This window comes from Loxodonta africana, chromosome 2, assembly GCF_030014295.1.
Source record: "Loxodonta africana isolate mLoxAfr1 chromosome 2, mLoxAfr1.hap2, whole genome shotgun sequence".
Taxonomy (NCBI): domain Eukaryota; kingdom Metazoa; phylum Chordata; class Mammalia; order Proboscidea; family Elephantidae; genus Loxodonta; species Loxodonta africana.
In genome coordinates, this window is record NC_087343.1 from 49,282,144 (window position 1) to 49,302,994 (window position 20,851).

Here is a 20,851-nt window from a genome sequence, read left to right on the forward strand (position 1 = left end):
CCTTGGGTGTTATAATTCCATCCCGGGACTATGCCTTGGACTGCGGCAGTGCCCATGGGGTAGGCCTGTTGGTTTTGTATATATAGCCCATCTGCAAATCGTCTGGCTGCCTCGGTGAGATTTAATCTTTCTCCCTGCGTGAGTGTTTGGTTACAGATCACTATTATGTCTTTCCAACCCAAATCGAAGGTGAGTGTTAAGTTTTTTAATTTTTCTATATAGTTGTTAGGGTCGTCAGAGAAACTTCCTAGCTCTGTTTTTAGTTTTCCTAAATCCTGCATTGAAAAGGGAACCTGCACCCTGACTGGTTCTTTAGGGCCAGCCACTTCTTGAAGGGGGCACAGGAAAGGTGGTGAAGGTGGTGTGGGCGAGGAATTGGAGTAGGGAGGGGTAGGAGGAACAGACATTTCTTTAGTATTTAAGGATGGGGTTGCAGGGTTGGTAGGGTTTGGGTCTAAGGTGTCTATTGTTTGTTTTGTAACGATGACGACAACTACAGGGTCTATCTTACACTTTTACACAGTTCTGTATTTTCTCTTAAGCCCATAAAAACCTGGACATAAGGGACTTCTGTACATTTGCCTTGTGTCCGGCAAAACAGATCTAGCTGAAGGATCATATGATAATTCAAACTTCCCTGTTGTGGCCAAATCTGTCCATTTTGCAATTTATATTGAGGCCATGTGGTGTTACAAAAGACTAATCTCTTTCTCTTCAGGGTTTGAGGGTCAAACCTGTCCCAATTTTTAAAGATACATCCCAGAGGCGAGGCCAATGATACTAAGTTTTGGTTTCCCATCTGGAAAGAAACAGAGTGAGTCATAGCAGGTAGAACGTCTCCTGTGCCCCCTATGTTAAATCCCTGCCTGGCGAAGGCATCCCTTCTCAGGCCTGGGCTTCCAGAATTAACTAGTCTTACTTTTTTTTTTTTTTTTTACTGTGTAGCCTACACCTGAAGTTTCTTGCCTAGAAACTTCCTGCTGCCTCTGTCCTAGGGGTCCTTGCTTACATTGGGCTTCCAGAATTAACTAGTCTTTGTAGCCCGCACCTGAAGTTTTTACCTAGAAACTTCCTACTACCTCTGTCTTAGGGGTCCTTGTTCTTTTCTATGTCTGCCGTCTTGGCAGGACATGAACCTGTATATTTGTTAATGTTTTTGTTCTGCCAAGAAACTAATTATCGCATACCCTGCTAGCCATTTTAGGGTGGGGGTCCTTTGTACCTCTGTCTGGGAAGCCTTCATTTTATTGGCAAACTTTACTACCCATTGAAGCTGACACCTTGACTGCCTCGCCCCCAGACACACTGCATAAAATCTTGGGCGTCCCTTGGGATTGGGCATAGGAGATAATTTAGCATTTGTGGGAGCCCCTCTTCTGTCCATACGCAAGGGGGGTAATCTTATTGTTTTCTGGGCCCCCCCTTCCTTTTCTCTGCAGAACCAGCAAACCCGTTCCTCATGTATGCCCCTCTCTGTATACTTTATGAATTGTTCTTGCACAATGAAAGAGGGAATCAGGGCATGGAGGCCTGTCATAAAGTAGACTCCTGTAGCCCACTTCTTTGTATAATTTCGGACATTCAAATTCTTTGTAAGGGGGGTAACAGATATAACTTTAGTTAGTCTAATGAATAACCTTAAGATTTTTGATTCAATGAGGCAGACCAGAGTGTCCCTATTCATTCTTTTACAACCTGAGAGCAGGAGGAGCTGATTAAGGAAAGGCCTCCTTTGTAGAGCTTCACAATAGTAATATAAACAGGAAAGTGAGAGGTCCTTTGCCAGAACAATTATCCCTTAGCCTATCACAAATACAGCACTTGATCCCTTTTACAAAGCACACACGGAAGATACAGATTTAAGTAGATTACCCAGAAGTTGGATGGGGCTGAGAGGTGCAAAAGGTAAATGGGTGACTGGTCCCTTAAAGAGACTCACATACTTGGCATGACTATTGCAGAGGTTAGCAGGGATCAGGTGTTTTGGGTCAAAAATGTGCTGCTTTGTGAGCTGACCTAGAGGGTGTGACCCCTCTAGTCGGCCGGCACTTCTCTTACGTGTCTCGGATTCTTTCCTGATTGTCTAAGACAGTCAGGGGACTCAGAGCACTGGATGACCAATCCTATTGCCTGGTTGTTAATTAAGTGAAGTAGGAAGTGTCTGTGAGGCCCCTGCACTCTTGGGTTGACCCAGACACCTCCGGAAAGCAGAGGGAGGAAGTGCCTCTTCCGAGTCTGAAAAAAATCAGACACTCATTTTTACCCTATTCTTCTTAATAGTCAGACCAAGTACATATCTTCTTAGCAACTCTCAGACCTCTCTCTCAAGAAGAAGCAAAACACACACACGTAGAGGTAGGGATACCTGGGCGCTGGGCTGGAAAGAAAGAGAGCCCGCACTCTGAGGTGGACTCACCACTTTCCGGACGAAGGAGGAAGCTTGTTATCCGAGTCAGGGCACCAGAAAGTTACCTGAGAATGGCCTCAGTTCTTTTCTTCGGTGTAGGAAAGAATTCAAACACCGAGACAAATAGTGCCAAGGGAGCGGAGGTTTATTAGTAAGCAGAGGGTTAGTAGTAAAAGTCTAGGAAGCCTCAGATGGGCTACTCAGGTAGAGAAATAATCTGAGTGCCCCGATAGTAGTTTTCTTGGGGTTTTATACTCCTTTTGTCTCTTGATCTGTCTCTATTAACATTTAAACACCAGGACAAGACCCCCCCAGTGAAGACTGTTTCTTTGGCTTAAGGTTTAATTACCAAGTTAGAGATCTTATCAAGCTAGGGACTTTACCAAGTTAAAGATTTTATCAAATCAAAGGCTCCTGTAAAGATCATTTCCTTGGCTTAAAGTTTAACTACGTTTGGGACCATTTTACAGAGGAATGTCACCACCCCCTGCCTCTTCCTGTGTAGGGATTGTCTTATTGAGGAATATCACCCCCTGCCTCTTCCAAGTGCAAGCTCTACCCCTCCCCCGTACACCACCACTTGGTTCTTGAGCACGAAAAGGAGAAGGGGAAGGCTTCCCGCTCTGTTGGTGGGCTCCAGTGGATAAGAACAGCTTTTGTGGTCCTCTGGGATGTGGGTCTTGGTCTTCTGCAGCCTCCAGAGCTGTGAGCAATGCCCCCTCTTGGTACTTGGGGCCACAGAGGCCCTAAGAGTCCACTACCCCAGGCAGTGACTCTGGCTTGATCTGGCCCAGAATCCCACAGGCAGTGGCTCAGCCGGTGCGCCAGCCACGCTCGAACTGGTGACTGAGGATTGGGTGACCAGTTTCACTCTGCCGCCTGCAGGTCCCTTCAATGGGGAGCTGGTTTCTACCCTCCCCAAACGCGCAGGATTGCTGGAGTTGAGAATACCAGTGCTTCTCAAATGTTAATATGCATAAGAATCACCTTTAAAATACTGTCTTTAAAAATGAGATTCTGATCCCAGAGTTTGGGAGTGGCCTGAGATTCTGCATTTCTAAAAAGCCAGAATACTCCTTGGAAGTAAGGATGGCCAGGCTGTGTCTCACATACTTTGGACAGATTGTCAGGAGGGATGAGTACCTGGAAAAGGACATCATGCTTTGTGAAGTAGAGGGTCAGTAAAAAAGAGGAAGTTTCTCAAAGAGATGGATTGACACAGTGGCTGCAACAATCGGCTGAAGCATAGTAACAATTGTGAGGATGGCACAGGACTGGGCACTGTTTCGTTCTGTACTGCATAGGGTCGCTAGGAGTGGGAACTCACTTGGTGGCTCCTAACAAGAACAACGAAAAAGCGCTTAGGTAGTGCTAATGCTATGATCGGCAGCCCACACGTTGAATAGCAGGATAGACAACAAATCCCACCTTACATCTGAAATCAACTGGGCAGAACGGTGGGAAGGTGGGAAAAAAAGCCTTTTCTGTTTTTCATTGTTACCTGATTAGGGTCCGTGCCCTGGAGCAGTCGAGCCAATGAAACATACTCCAAGTCAGAAAGAGTGAGAAAGTTTATTAAGGAGATGTGTGTATCACCGGGGACCCAGCAGCAACACAGGCTGTCTCAGTGGAGTCCCAAAGAGCAATTTTAAATTGAGCTTATATAGAATCTTACAAGGGTTACAAGTGTCTTTGTAGTCCCCTGCCAGAGGTTTTATTAGGCTTAAAGATATTCATATCAGATACCTGGGCTCCAGCTTTCCTGTGGGGGTTGTAGGCCACAGGTAGTCAGGACAGAACAAAAGGTTATTTGCATCAGTTTAAAACAAAGAACAAAGTCATTAACAGAGGTACGTGAAGGAGGCAGGCAGAGGAAGAACTTACAGGTTTATCTTGGCCTTAGTTCTGTTAAGCTCTCAGTTGCCCATTTTGAAAAAGGAGAAAACATGCTGGGGAGTATTAAAAAAAAAAAAATTTTTTTTTTTTTTTTAGGTCACATATTCCCCTCTTTGAAACTTGGATGATCACATATATCTATACCAAGCTTCAACTTATTCTTTATAGATCTGAGTGTTTCAGGTGAAAAGATTGGACTCTGCCTGCGACAGGTTTGAGCCATCTATTGGACAGTTTGACTTGGGACAGAGAATGCCATCCCACATATAAGCATAAATTGGAGACAGCAACAGATTAACAGGCCTATAATAACTATTCTAATTTCACTAATAAATAAGGTTTTTAGGCAGGTAAAATCTGGCAGCCAAGAGGTCAGTCAAGAAAATAAAATCTTTCATGAATAACAGGTTTTTTAGTTATAAATACCTCAGCAGTTCGAATCTGCCGGGTGCTCCTTAAAAACTCTATTGGGCAGTTCTACTCCAGTGGGTTTTGGTTTAGTTATAAATACCAGGATATTTTAACTCTGTGTATAAGAGTACAAACCCTGATGAGACAGGACTTGAGGGCCGAGTTGGCATGCAACCCTCTTTCCAGACAGGGCAGACAGAAATCAGCAATGTTTAACACTTCTCTAGCAATATAGATCTAAAAATTTTTATCTTCTAACAAGGGATTGGGGGATGTTTATCTCAGCAACAAAGATTCCCTGGGCAAAAGTCTCTCTGGCCCCTAATAGTAGTCTCATCCAAGTTAGCATAAAAAACATTTTTACTTTTTAACCCCAGAAAGCCTTAACTTCAGGCCATCGATGGGTTGGCCTTTTCACTCTTTTTGTCACTGTAGACCGGGCAGGGCTTGACTTGGAATGATGGATCCATGGTTTGACATCTTCAAGCTTCAAAACTGTGTCAGTGCTGAGTGGTGTGGTGAAGGGTCCAGTCCACTTAGGCTGTAACAGGAGGTCCTTTTACTTTTGGAGAAGCACCAATGTTAACTGGGGAAAGAATTTTGGTTAGAGAAAGCAAATATTTAGACATCATTACATTAGGGGCTCGGTAGAGGATTGCTGGGAGAGTTGGTCGAGACAATATGGTCTCCCATTAAGTATCTCCAAAGCACTGATTTTAACTTTTCTCCGGGGTGCAATATGGACTCAGAGGAGGGCCAGTGGCAGAACATCTATCTCACTAGGGCACAGTTTTACTAAGATGACGTTTTATGGTCTGATTCATTCTTTCAGTCTTTTCTGATAGATTGAGGTTTCCATGTTGTGTGGAGTTCCCACTTTATTCTTAAAGCTGTTAAAACCTGTTGCACCTCTCTAGCCATCACGGTCTGGCAGGGAAAAGTCTCTACCCATCCTGAAAAAGAATCTACACACACCAGTAAACGTTTCATCCGATGTTTAGTTTTGAACACTTCACAAAAGTTAAATTTGATTTTCTCTTAAAAGCTGTATTTGATGCACGGTTCCTTAGCTGGAGGTGAGCCACAAAATGTCCTTTTTGTTCCAATACTACAGACTCTGCATGAGGGACAAACACGATAGTATCATGTCCCAAAGAAATTAACTCAACCACCTTTGATAATGTTAGTGGTGGCAACTGCTCGGAAGCAGGCCAGCCAGCCTTTTCAGACAGTGTCCAGATTTTTAGAGAAATAGGTGGGCAACAGGGTGTCTCTATGGTCCCAAGAACTGGGTTAATATACCAACAGTTACTTCTATTTATATGATTCAAAGTATTTTTAATAACCTGGCAGCCCCAGGGCTGGGGCTTTCATTAACCCGGACTTTAAATCACAAAAGGCTCATTGACACTTAGGAGTCCATTTGAAAGGATCTCGGCTCTGCCCCAATAGCCCGATTGAGGTTAGCTTGTAACTTTCTTAAAGACCCTCAGTCCAAAAAGTTTAAGACACAGTATTTTAAGTCTTTCTCAGACTTATTCCCTATCAGGAGGTCCATATATTGCAGGAATATTCTCAGCTGATGGGACGTAATCACTCTAGACCTTGGGCCAGCACTGTTCCAGAAATAGTGAGGGGGTTCTTAAACCCTCAAAGTAGCACAGTCTTAACAGAGTTGTTTCTTCCCTTTTGTCCCCTTCCCATTTAAAAGCAAAGATTAGCTGGCTCTCCAAAAGAGTCTTTTAAATCCAAAACTGTAAAATGAGTACTGGAAGGTGGAAGGGCCGATAGTAGGGCATATAGGTTCAGGACTACCGGGTATAAGGTCTTCACAACTTTGTTAACAGCCTGCAAATCTGGAACAAAATGGTACTCATCAGGCAATGTCTTCTTCAGTGAGAGAACAGGATTGTTGAATGGGGATCTGCACTCTCGCAACAGTCCTCACCCTAGGTATCCAGTGGTCAGTCCCTGCAGCCCCAGGTGAGCCCCAACTTGTTTAATCCCAGGAGGCATGACATTGAGTAACAGCTCCACAGTCATAGGGAGGACAGTCCAAGCTCGTCTTAGCCAGCCACTGGCCCAAACCCACGGGGACATGCCATTAACCACTCTTTGAACCATTGGTAAGATGGTCACCGGGAATAGTACCAGTTGGGTGAGTGCTACCAAACCCACGGGGACATGCCATTAACCACTCTTTGAACCATGGGTAAGATGGTCACCGGGAATAGTACCAGCTGGGTGAGTGCTAAGAGAGCTGTTTGCACTTTCCAGGTGTTTGTAGGCGGTACCCTCAGAAAAAAACAGGTCTTTTTCATCAAAAGATTTCAGATGCACTAAGGAAACCCCATCAAAAAGTGGGACTGAGCATTTAGGGTTGTATAGAAGCTGGTTGGATAGCTTAGTTTCTCTTATTTCAGTCTATTGGCTCCAAAAATTATCTAGTCACCTCTTTTCCAGTCATCCCGACAACTTGAGTACTGCTGGTCGAGGCAGTCCCTTTAGGCTACTGGGTGAATACTGAGAAGGCTGCTTCAGTATCAACCAAAAAGTGTATTGGCTATCCTCCTCCTGCTCTTTTGTAATTTTCTGAAAAAGCCTTTCCCCTCTTTCAATCTTGCCTGGCCCTTTTCTATTCTTTTTGGGGCATTCATTTTTCCAGTGTCCGTCTTTGTAAAATGCACTTCGGTTTTTCTTTTAGTCAGGGCCTGTCCTTACCTTGGTCTCGTTGTCTTCCTCCAGATGATCCTAGAACAGCAGCCAGTAGATTGGCCTGTTTCTTCATGTCCTGGTCTTTTCCTCTACCTTTTTTACCTGATCTCTGTTGGTAAAGACCTTAAATGCGTTCAGATGCCAAGGACGGATTATGGACTCAGATTATCTGAAGTGGCCTTTCTGCAGTGGGGACTGGCACCTCCTGGAGTGGATAAAGCCCTCCCAAGGGAACTGGGCCGAACTGTATCCCACTGCTAGTATGGGCTGGGGAGACCGTATCTGTCCCACCTCCTCTGTCCCCGCTTTCAGCACCTTCCGATATTGTAACCGAACGCCACTTGGGTTCTTGTCCTGTCTTATTAGCCGATTGAAATAAGACACTGATTACAATGGAAACAGAAAGTGGCTAGTTTATTATCTGCGCATACAAGGAGTGCATGGGATCTAGTGACCTTAAGGCCCCGTGCTCGCTGACTAAGGGGGCTGGGGAGTTTTTTGTTTCCAACGGCATCGGAGGGGGTTGGGTTTGGTACCCGGAATTGCTGTTGTCTCCCTTCTTGATAGGGGGATGGGTCGAAATTTCTGGGCAACCATCATTTGGAGCTGGAACTTTTGAATCACTTGAAATGACTCTACCCTTCAGGGGAGAAGGCATCAACTCATTAAGGCATACATCAAGACACATAAGCTTATCTAGAGAGAGGAACAACACAAGTAAAAGTTAAAATAGAAATTAGTAAAATGGCTAGAGCAAAAACAATTCTTAATACTTTTATGGTACTTATTTTTATGATACTTATTTACCGGTCTTTGTTTCATCTATTGAATAGCCACTTAAGTCTTTTCACTGGTTCATACTTTTTTTAAAAAAAGGCAAAAGTGGGAAGTAGACAAGCAAGTTGTTAGAGTCATGTCTTTTCAAGTCTTACGAATATTATTACAAGGTATAAAATGAGCAAAGCCATTGAAAGTGTCACCCTTTCACAAATTGGCTAGAACCTGTGATCTTATGTTCTGAATTATCTTTTTTTTAATGATCATTGGTACAGGTTTCAGTAACGACAGTCAGGAGGGTCTTCATTGGTCCAACAAATTTCTATTTACTAGGTGTTAACAGAAAAGGATAAGAGTGGAAGGTCTTTTGTGTTCTGGCTTATGTGAAAGTTTCCCTACAAGACTTTTTCTAAGATGATTCTATCTATTGTCTTTATACCTCAGGGCCCAGTTGATGTGTCCTTGTGAGGCCAGCTCTAGCTGGGTCACATTCTCTATGCTCAAGGACAGGAAATAATGACTCTAATATTATTACTTAAATCATTTCTTCTTTTTGGTCAGAGACTGGAGATACCACATCGATGAGTAATACCTGGACTTAGTCAAGCTCCTAGATGGTGACCTTGGCAGGTTCTTTAAAGTCAGGGTGCTGGTTTTCCACCAGGATCTTAAGAGCGAAGTTCTCATTAATTGTATTGTTGAAGTGAGCAGACTCAATGTACATCAACATTTTAGCCCGAGGCCGCCTTTTGTCTTTAAGGTGTGTAAGACCATAGGATAAATTTTTATTATGCCTAATATTATCAGGATGTAGATTAAGAATATTACTTGTAGTAGTACAGATAAATCTGGTGTTTGTAAGGGTGTTATAATGTGTGACCAAGTAGCTTGCTATCCAGTGTTATGTATATCCTGTTCTATTTCTCCTGTGTTATTTATTTAAAAGTAACAAGAGGTAGTTGCTACAGCACATATTATACTTTCTTGGATCAATAAATAAAAATTTAAGGCTATTTTGTTATCTCATGTCAACTTGGCTTAATGAGGTAGAGATCACTGTTGTGTTTTTATGTCACTAACAACATCACTATGTCTGTTATTTATCACATAGTGATTGATAAATTTCTTAAAAAGATTCCTCCAATTCAAATATACCATTAAAAAAAAAAAAAGGAATTAAATTTACCAACCATACCTTGAGTGTTCGACCAGTGGGCTTTCTTCTGACTCTCGTTTTACAAAGGATAACAAATTAACATTACCTTTCTAGTATTTACTACAAATATCTGAAGATAATTTTAAAGTTCTCAAAGTGTATTCATTGCCCAGATTAGCTAGGAATCTAAACAAGAGATTGTCTATGTAAATTCACTATTAGTTGGAAAGGGATCATCTAAATTTGTTTAGTTGGATCTACCACACAAAAACATATCATTTATAAAGAACACAAAGTTTGTCTAGAGAAAACAGAAGGCATAGAAAAATTTATATATGACAAACAAGTTTCTATTAAAGAATACATGATTAGCAAGATAATACAGGGATGGACTTCTGCTGGAGCTCTCTAGTTAATCTGTCTAAAACATATTAAGTGTTTTCCCTGAGGGCAAGCTGTGTCTCATTGGTTTACTTAAGTCATGGGTCACTTTCTCAAAAGAGAAGTGGAATTTAAGACAAAATGGGGTCCGAGTCATGAGGTTGACCTCTGAGATCCTGATTTCTTTAAGTTACATAATTTTCTATACAGCAAGAGGGTAAGAGTTTGATTACAAGCATTAGACAGGTGTTTCACACAACACTGTCTTGAAAACTGATTAAACCAATTACTGATTTGCCTTAAATATAACTCTATTTACTGCTCTTTGGAGTCAGTTTCTCAAAACAGACAATTTTTCAAAAAAAAAAGCACAATGCCCAGAGCAAAATGGTCTTGTTAGCTTATATGGACCATTGTTTGACTACTAGTGGCTTTAGGAATCAGTTTTTTTCTCAAAGCTCAAGGTTTAAAAAGACACCCAAAGGTGATGGCCTATGGAGGTTGTCCCAACCTCTATGAAAGTCAGAAATCTGGATTTTAGGAAAATTATATACAGTCTTTAATAGTTCCCTCTTTGGATCAGGATCTTGTAGTAGAATCTTTTATTAAAAATGTTTAATAAATGGTAATTGGGCATAATCTGGTTTTTAAGATCTCAGGCACCATACAGTAAATCAGGAGGTAGAATAGAAACACTAACACTAGGCCAATTGTCTGAAATAATCAATGAAACCATGACTCTAAGGTCTTTGAACCAGGGAAACAAATCTCATAAGGTGTTTGTTTACACGTAAGTAGCATCAGTAGCTGTTTTTCATGTGTCTCAGTAACAACTACATTCTCTCAAACCTAAGATTGTGTATTAATATAAACACAGCAACATTTATCTATTAAGGAACAAACTATTCTTTGAGAGAACTAATAGAAAATCTGATGTTATTCTAATTTGTAAAATCATAGCTCAAATTTTAGACACTTTTCTAGTTATGATATTTATAACTTTGCTAAGTTCACCAAAAGGAACTTGTAATTCAAGAGTTAAAATAATTCAACCCATTAAGTAGATAATTTAGGAGAAAAGAGGAAAATGATTTCTTATATCTAGAATGTAGGACTTTAAAGCATTATTTCCATAAAGACAGACTTTAACATATCAGAAATATTTTTACATAAAACCCATAGTATTGTTCCGTTTTCTCAGTCTTACGTAGTTTAACTTCTGTTGCGGGTGATTCTGGATCAGCTTCTGTATAGAGTTCTGGAAATCTTGATTGAGTCTAGTCAGTCTTTTTTGCAGGTTCAATACAGTCCATATTTTTTGTTGAGATATTCTGGCCAAATGTTTTCAGAAAATCGGCAAAGTAGAAATTTATCTGTAGATGACAATTTATTATGGCCATGATTAATTTATAAACGTAACTCTTAATAGTCAAAGACCTGATAGAAATTAATTACAAGCGTAATATAAAGGCCAAGTAAAATCAGTTAAAAAAAAAAACACTTTAGATAAAATATTTTTAAATATACCCACTAATAACCATATTTTTAAAGAACTTCAGGCATAACACATAATAATCTTGAGACATAAAACCATATAGTCAGTATATACTAAGAATATACCAAGATTATCAGGTCTCTAAATACCTGAATAGTAATTAAAAAAATAACTTCATAGGTAAATGATTTGAATTCTCCAGTAAAACTATTGGCTTTGATGATGTTAGATTCAAAAAATAAATTTTGAATCAAGTTAGCAATAAATAATAAAATTATGACATAATATTATGCATTTGTTGTCTAATATTAGGCAAAAACATCAGAGGAAATACTAACATATAAATAAATTTTAACCCAAAGAGAAAGAATCAGTACTTCTCTTGATTTTAACAACAGGTTCCATGTATTTTATAACATGTTAAATAAACCTTTTCAGCACTTTTATAAAAATTTTGTGGCTTTCCATGAAGTTTCAAACTTGTCAAGAGTTTATCATAAGTTACTGTGAAACAATACTTAAGTTATTTCACCAAAGATCTCAAAATAAAAACCTTAGCTTTTTTTCTTCTTAAAGCCACGTGGCTTGGTTTCTGACTCAGGTATCTTATTCTAATGAGATCGAACGTTTGTTTTAGAGGCAGTTTACATAAATAAACTCTAACTCAGAAATGAAAGAAAATTTTGTTATTTTAACAGCGAGAAACCTAATTCTTTGTTTTATGTGCTATAAAAGCTCTTAAAAATCTCATAAATTAAATCATTAAACTTCAGACAGATAAAACTTTTGACCATATCAAATAAATTTCTTTTTAATAAACTTCTTAAAAGTTGTTTTTGTTGTATATCTCTTATAGTACACCCCTTTAAATGGCAAAAATGAATTCATGAGCTGACCCAAATATACACACACATATATCCTTTCTCTTGTGGTATAAAAAGCAAAAGTATATAAGCTTAAGTTAAGACTAATATCTATTAACTCAAAGATTTCATCAACTGGCTTTGGAAATCACAAAGTTTCTGTTTAATTGCCCAATTCATTGATATGGATATAACCTTTTAAGTCTCTGGCTAGGGTTGGAAACATTTCTGTAAGCCAATTTGTGTATGTCATTCTGATTTTTATTTGACCTTTGTGGCTGAGGGCTGGGGGCTGAGCAGGCCTGATTTTGTCCCGCCCTACCTACCTTTTAAATCCAGGTAGAAGACACGATTAGGTCCTCCTGACTCATTTACATATGTTTAAGTGCACCCAGGCATTTTGAAAGGCAAAACAATTTTTCTCTTTATCTCAGAGTAAACTTGGCAGGTCAGTTCTATTAGCCAAGAGATTTTTAACCCTATACTTCTTTCAGTTTTTGAAGCTTTTCTTTTAGCATAATAGGAATTTATCTGTCTCATGCACTGCAGCCAAGAGTTTTCTCAGCTCTGGGAGAGAACCTCTTTTTAAAATCTTAACACTGTGCCCAGGGCGTTCTCTGTATTGTGATTCAGATCCCAGTGTAGACTGAAAGTCTGTTTTCGCCATGTATCTCTCTCTTTTTTTTTTCCTAAGAGAGGAAAATTAAAAGAAAAAAAAAAACTTTAAGGCCACGAAGGGACTCTCAAGCTTATTTTCTTGGGCTATTTTCACACCGAGACTTAAATCTACAACCCACAGCTAGGATTGGTAATTCTTGAGATTACAGTCTTCTCAGGGGTGAAAAAAAAACACCCGTTTCTACATGGAAAAGAAAGAGGAAATAAAATACGGAGAACAAAAAGAGCAGAGTGGATACTACGATGAGAAAGAGGAGAATGTTCCAAAAAATTGCAGAGGGACTTGAACCCCCTAAACCGCCGCCAATGGGGTGAGAAAATTTTTTTAATGGGGTGAGGGCCCCTTAATTAGGAAAGAGTGGGTCCCAGTGGGCCACAACCCCTATTTCCCTCGTTTTTATGGGGTCTGGTCTTAGGACTGCGCTTGGCCACCCTCTTCTTGCCTAATTCCCGAGACCAGTGGAACAACCTGGTTGAGAGCGCTTACCTGAAGTTAGAGGCCTCTCCCGTCCAGTTTCTGTTCCCGAGCTGAGGTGGGGATGCAGCCTTCCTTGTCCCGAGCGGGAATCACGGTAACCGCCCAAGACTCCTTACTGATCAAATGAGATCGGGGCGCGCCTTAAAGGGTATCAGGGGTCCCGATACCCAACGCCCAGGTTTCACAGTCAGCCGTCCAGGCGGAAGTCGTCAGAACTTGTAACCTAATGCCACTCGGTTCTTGTCTTATTAGCTGATTGAAATAAGAGGGACACTGATTGCAATGGAAACAGAAAGTGGCAAGTTTATTATCTGCGCATACAAGGAGCGCGTGGGATCTAGTGACCTTAAGGCCAGCTGCTCGCTGACTATGGGGGCTGGGGAGCTTTGTTTCCAATGGCCTCAGGGGGTTGGGTTTGGTACCCGGAATTTTCTGCCTTTAGCCCTCCCATGCCTATATTTGGGGGTGGGGTCAGTTGAAGGATGTGATTTCAATCTGTGCATGCTTCAAGGTGTAACTAGGGCCAGTCAGCAGATGAGCCACTACCTGCTGCGACTTCCTGCTCAAAACAAGCTTGTGGTTAGCAAGACAAAGAGAAGGGGGAAGGGGTGTTGACTGGGATTTCCAATGTGGCTGAGCAGCCTGTTTCATCTTTGAGAACCGATGTCCCTGTGGCTTTTACAGAGGATTTACCACCCGTGGGTTTTGGACCTACCATGGCCAGCAGAAACTTTCTCCCTGACTGGAGTTCGCTGCCCTGGAGTCCTCCCCCATCGCCAGACCTCTGGGCCACCACAGGCTGAGATACCTCCACAATTCAAGGAGAGGTGTACCTTCTCTCTTCTCGGGTCCATCCCAGGGGCTCAGTCCTTAGGGAGATGGAACCAGGGCCTGAGTAATTCAAGCCCCACATTGGGCACCAAAAATTTGTTACCTAATTAGGGTCCGTGCCCTGGACCAGTCGAGCCAATGAAACATACTCCAAGTCAGAAAGAGTGAGAAAGTTTATTAAGGAGATGTGTATATCACTGGGGACCCAGCAGCAACACAGGCTGTCTCAGTGGAGTCCCAAAGAGCAATTTTACATTAGAGCTTATATAGAATCTTACAAGGGTCACAAGTGTCTTTGCAGTCCCCTTCCAGACATTTCTTTATTAGGCTAAAGAGGCTCTGATTTTCCTGTGGGGGCTGTAGGACACAGGTAGTCAGGACAGAACAAAAGGTTATTTGCATCAGTTTAAAACAAAGAACAAAGCCCTTAACATTTGGTCAAAACAAAGTCATTAACAGAGGTATGTGAAGGAGGCAGGCAGAGGAAGAACAACTTATAGGTTTATCATGGCCTTAGTTATGTTAAGCTCTCAGTTGCCCATTTTGAAAAAGAAAACATGCTGGGAAGTATTAGGGTCACATCATCAACAAATCATATCCTCATGTTGGGGGTTGCAGCATCCAGCAACTTGCCAGGGAAAAGGATGGAGGACAGCTCTTTGCCTGGGGAGGTAAGAAAAGACTTCTTTGTACTGTGTCATTGGGCCTAGGAGTAGGTAGATAAGATCTAAGTATAAACCAAGCTCTGTGTTCTCTGCTTTTACTCTGTCAAAACCCCTTCTCTAAGCCCTGTGGCAGAGACAGTGAAGAGGCTGGCATTTCAAATGTCTCAACCTACTCTGAGGTTTTAATGATGTTAGAGAATAAAGGGTTTTGTTTTACACAGTGAAAAATATGTTTAAAATCTCTGGCCATTTTAGATTCAGTAATCTCTAAAGTGATTAATGATAAGTACACTTTATGAATTATTATCATCTCCTTTTTACCCTAGCCATGTTTTAAATATCCCTTTTCTAAAACCTTTTCACAAACCTTAAAACAATGGAACAATGTGAGATCGAGAGTCTTTATCTCTTCACATCAAATGGCAGGAAAACACGAGAGCAGAATCCGTTTATCCTAATGCTTTCAATTATTGATCAAAATCAAGTTCCTTCATTCTTGAGAGGAAATCCCTTTCTCTGTTCCACCTTCCACCCTTCACTTTTTGTTGTCGTTAGAGACCACCGAGTTGATGCCCACTCGTGGTGACCCCATGTGTGCAAAGTAGAGCTACTCCATAGGGTTTTAAAGGCTGTGACCTTTTGGAAGCTGATCATCAAGGCCTTACTTTGTCCCTCTTGTTTTCTCACTCTTAAGTCAATAAGACAATTGGAGGGGTGGGAAGAGGTCTCAATTTTCCATCACAAATTAGGTTCTTTCACTGATGGAGATGCATAGTGAGAGCTCCTCTGTGGAATCCTGAAAGGTGGGGGGAGGGTAGTGGCCAAGGGCTATGAGAGAAGCTGATGCTGGGAATGTAACTATTGAAAAATCCAAGTGGGGAAATACCAAAACAAAACCAAACCCAGTGCCATTGAGTTGATTCCGACTCATAGCGACCCTATAGTGGGGAAATAAAAAAAAAAAAAAAAACTAGTGGGTAAATAGTCTCTGTTTTATAGGTAGATATAGAGGTTAAGATAACATAGTTACCTACAGGATAGAAATGGAACGGAGTAGAGGACATTTGGATAAAAGTTAGACTTCTCTAAATATAATTTGTAGATTTAGTTGAGAAAACTGTTTAATACATTACATGTTAATAAAACAACTTTTAAAGTAATTCCTTAAAAATTGAAACCAAACTGAACAAAAAAGATCCTAAATATGTAACAAGTTGCTGTCATAACCACTATCACAGAGGAATTATTCAAGTGATTTTAAAACAGTACTTTTTGCTACTTCTATTGAGTGAGATATACCTGTTAAACATCTAAACGGATCAATTAATGAAAAGACTTTTACGTTTGGGGGCGGGGGTGTGTGAAATTTCGTTGAGAAACATTCCCTCACAATCCATATAACCAGTAACGGCAAATCTTGTTGCGCTATCATTGACCAAATGAGGGAGAAACCTCCAGGCTGACATTTGATCCACAGACTTGGAACTTGCCAGCCTCTACAACAGGTAAGCCATTTCCTTGAGATAAATCTCTTTCTCTCTCTCTCTCTGTACAGGTGCATGCTTCCCTGGTTTTGCTCCTCCAGAGAACCCAGCCTAAGACACCAACCTAATTACTCCTTTTAATTATTCCTTTACTCATTTTGATACCTGATACATATGCTTAGGGACCTGGTTCTCAATCCAGCTCCAGCATGAGCTAGCTCTGTGATCTTGGACTATGATCTAAACTTGCTGAATTGCATCTCTAAAACCCAGCAATGGCTGTCTATATGCTAAGAGAATTAGAGTGCCTGCCCTAGAAAGAGACTTTCCACAGTGAATAGAAATTGCCAGTAGGTGACCCCTCAGCCCAAGGACATTCCTTCCCCTTGCCACTGCCTGATTCATTCATTATAAGCATCCCCTCTCTGAGGGAGTTTCAATAATGCAGACCAGATGATCCAATTTTCATCTTAATCCTATCAGGCTCTGAAGCAATTTGCAAGGCAAATAGGTGTCAATCCCCACCCATGTTAGATTGGAGTGTGGTATGAGAGCCCTGGTGGTGCAGTGGTTAAAGCACTCAGCTGCTAACCGAAAAGTCAGGTTCAAACCCACCAGCCCTCTCCCCAGGACAAACGTGGCAGTCTACTTTGGTAAACATTTACAGCATTGGAAACCCTATGAGGCAGCTCTACTTTGCCCTATAGAGTCACTATGGCTTGGAATTGACTCTATGGCAATGAGTTGGGTTTTGGTTTTATACCAGAGAACACTACAAAAACCTAGTCAGTATTCGACTAAATCATTTCCTTCGTTTCCTACACCAGCTACATGGCTTGGCCTGCCCGGGAATGTGACGCTATGGAGCTCCCTCGCTCGACCTTAGATGAGCTGTCTTGGAGACTGGCGTGTCCAGAGCCTGACATACCCTCAGGACTGAATCAGGCTTGGGCCCTGGATAACTTCGATGCACTAAGCCACCACTCCTGTGATGGTTGCCAGTTTTGCCAGGATGTAAGCTATGGGTGCTCGCTGGCTGCTGGGCTGGGCATCCCTGTGGCACAGAGACCTTGCCAGAGTCCAGAGAGGCCAAAAACGCTGCAGAGACCCGCCTGCCCTGGGGCCAATATCTGAAACTGAGAAGGAGCTACAATCACCTCCAGAAGAAGCAGATGTTACCGACAGTGCATCCCAATGGGGCATGACCAGCCAGAAGATGCCAGCGGAGGTGGACAGACACAAACCCAAGGCACCTCGGGGTACCCTGGCCGCTGCTGGAAGAGGCTGAAAACCAAGCCTGAACAGCAGGGAGAAGCCTGGAAAGTTGTGCATTAGCTACCCTAGCCTTGTTCAGGGCCCACAACACCACCCCCTTCAACCTATGCCCCGGAAGAAGCCCGAGACACCACTGTGGAGGCCCTCATACTGTCCCTGTTGTCAGTTATGCTGTGCTGCAACCTGCTCACCTAGGAGTCCTGAGGTCTGTGTGTAGAGAGCATTCCTCACGTTCTTCCTCTTCTGAAGGTCTTAAAGGATTTTCAGTTAGGAAACTACTTCATGGAATCAATAATATGCTAAAGAACCTTTCTTTTAGATATACTTAGAATTGTCCTGGTTCTTGCCTTATTGAAATACTATGCAATGATTAAAGCCTCTTTTCTTATTCTCTGTCTCTAGAATTGATTTCCAGTGGGTGGAATCAAGATTAGGATTGGCATACAGGTGGGACTGGGGCAGGAAGGAGGCCTGGTGGTACAGTGGTTAAGTGACACAGCTGCTAACCAAAAATCCGGCAGCAAATCTACCAGCCCCTCCTTGGAAACCCTATAGGACAGTTCTTCTCTGTCCTCTAGGGTAGCTATGGGTCAGAATCGACTCTGCCAATGAGTTTGGTTTTTGGTGGGGCAGGAAGGGGAGCCAGGGACCTAGGTGAGAACTGGAGGCAGACCTGGAGGGGCCCTTGGCAAGGCCTTGGTTTTACTAGGGTAAAAAGGGACAGCTGGACCTTGCGCTGGGGTTGCCTTCAAACTGAGTGCACTGGCAAAGCTGAGGCCACCTGGCAGAGAGCAGTTACCAGTAATTGCTCCTTGGATGGTCTGAAGGTTACATTACTTAGCATGGGGGTGTGTTATTTCTGTTACAGCAGCAGTAGATAACTAAGAACAAATGGTAAAGGAAATTTAATCACTTTTCCTTCTCAAATTAACTCAAGTTTTCAAAATGTGAATTTTCAAGTTGAAAAATTTCAAACATTGAAATTTCATATAAGTGGATAAACCCTCACAATCCAAGATAACCACTGCTAATGGTTTGAATCGTGCACTTCTAGATATTTTTCTATACATATGCTAATATCAGTATATTTTCAACCAGATTACTGTCATAAGGCTTGATTTTTAAAATTTTTATATCTCTCCACTAACTTTGGGTCAGCATGTATTTATTTCATATTGTTTAATTGCTGCAAAGTACTTTGTTTTCCAGATGAACCAAAAAAAAATTTTTTTTTTTTACATTTTATTTTGAAATAATTTTAGACTGATAAGTTACAAAAACAGTAGACACTGTTCTGGGTACCCTTCACTTAGCTTCCTTAGTTTCCGCCAATGACATAATCTTACATAATATAGTACTTTATCAAATCCAGGAAATTGACTTTGGCATAATACTGTTAACTAGATTACAGACTATTTGGATTTCATCAGTTTTATATGCACTTATTTTTGGAGGGAGTGAAGTACAATTATGAAATTTTTTACGTCTTTACATTCATGTAACAACCACCACATAATTAGGACAGAAATGTTCCATCACTGTCATGTAGGATTTAATCTTAGAAAATTAATAGAGAGATACTCAGGTTTGCAGTGTATAAACTAGTTTATTTCAAGGCAGTCATGCAAGGCACTCGAGTAAGACCTCACAACATTCCTTTAGAACTGGAGAATCAGAATTAACAATTACAATGTTGGTACAACGGTAGAGTCCAAATCTTTAGACTTCAGGCTCCTATCTTTAAGGAGAGGTCTCAGGAGGAAGGCTTAACTACCACTCAAACTTGGCAGTGGTCCATCATGGGTGGGGTCCGAGGTCACTGGTGGTGGACAGAATCTAAGGTCTATCTCTGCCTTCTCTCACTGAGTGAGCAGAAATTTGGGGCTTCTATGTGAATTTATCACCTTGGTTTCACAAGGGCCAGTGTGACCCCAAAGACTAGTATGTTATATCTTTTGTCCAGGGCTTTTTTTTTTTTTTTTAGGGAGTAGTGAGATGATGTATCTTTTCTCAAAGGTTAGAGATATGGAAATTGTTTAGACTTATGCTAGTTTACACAGATTAACTGTTATGTCTTTTTTATTACAATGTGTCAGGTCAAAGTCAACTTAAAGGTTCTTTACATTCTTTATGTACTTCCTGTGCTTCTAGGTCTAAGTTCAGAAATTTTCTAAATAACTTTTTATGACTTACAAGTTTCTAATGACTTATGTTAGAAAACCTCACAAGGGTAGATGTATTTCCATTTTTAAGTTCATATTATGAATGCTTATACATATGTATTTTGAAAGCATAATAGTGTCATAATACCTTACAGCATTTGAGATCATTATAGAAACACATGACAATCACTACAAAGAAACTCCCTCATGCTACCCCTTTATAGACACACCTCCCCTTAGTCCTAAACCCTGACAACCATTGATCTGTTCTCCATCACTATAATTTGATTATTTCAAGAGTGTATATAAATGGAATCACCTATATGTACCTTTTTGTGATATGTTCTTTTCACTAAATAATTCCTTTTTATGCTGAGCGGTATTCCATTATATTTATGCACCATGGTTTGTTTATCCATTCCCTGGTTGAAGGACATTTGTGTTGTTTCCAGTTTGGGGCTATTACAAATAAAAGTATTACAGACATCCATATACACGTTTTTGTGTGGACACATGTTTTCATCTCTCTAGGATAAACAGCCAGTAGTGGGACTTACTTAGGTCATATTATGGCAGGCAGAAATTTTAAGATATCTAGACATTGTCATGATTAGGTTAAGTTATATAGCACATTTGACTTTAAGAAAGATTATTCTTAGTATGGCCGGCTTAATCAGGTAAGTCCCTAAAAGGGACCAGGCTCTAACTGAAAAGAAAGACTTGAAGCATGAGTGAAGGATTGATGTGAGAATTTCCCATGAGAGGAAAATTCCCCTTTGCTGGCTTTGAAGATGGACAGGGCCACATGCCAGAGAATAGGGAGGTGGGCTCTGGGATCTGAGAGTGACCTTCAGCTGGCAGCCAACAAGAATATGGAGTCCTTACTGAGCTAAAAAATGGGAGTTCTTTTAAGGCACTAAATTTCTGGTAATTTGTTATGCAGCAATAGAAACTGATATATATGCTCAGTGTCAGTTAACTTTATATAGAACTGCCGAACAGCTTACCACAGTGGCTTTATTATTTTACATTTACACCAGCAAGGTATGAGAGAGATCCAGTTGCCCCATATCCTCACAAGAACTTGGCATTGCCACTGTTTTTATTTTAGCCGTCCTAGGCATGTAGGGATCTCTCATTAATCTCTTCATCCCCATACTCAACTCGGCTTTGTGAA

At 41.1% G+C, this 20,851-nt stretch overlaps 1 long non-coding RNA gene across 3 annotated transcripts; it reads right to left on the reverse strand.

Moving 5' to 3' along the window:
* Positions 1-3,208: 3,208 nt before the first annotated feature.
* LOC111749956 (uncharacterized) lies at positions 3,209-15,086 on the reverse strand. 3 transcript variants are annotated; one of them, XR_010318446.1, is made up of 3 exons: positions 13,267-13,779; positions 7,436-11,116; positions 3,209-5,300 (listed from the first exon to the last, which is right to left on the reverse strand). It is a non-coding gene; the product is annotated as an uncharacterized LOC111749956 (long non-coding RNA). The 3 variants fall into 3 exon arrangements; XR_010318447.1 differs by lacking the exon at positions 3,209-5,300 and having other exon boundaries at positions 7,819-8,125; positions 10,951-11,116; positions 13,267-13,750; XR_010318444.1 differs by lacking the exon at positions 3,209-5,300 and having other exon boundaries at positions 7,819-11,116; positions 13,267-15,086.
* Between the last annotated feature and the right edge of the window lie 5,765 nt (positions 15,087-20,851).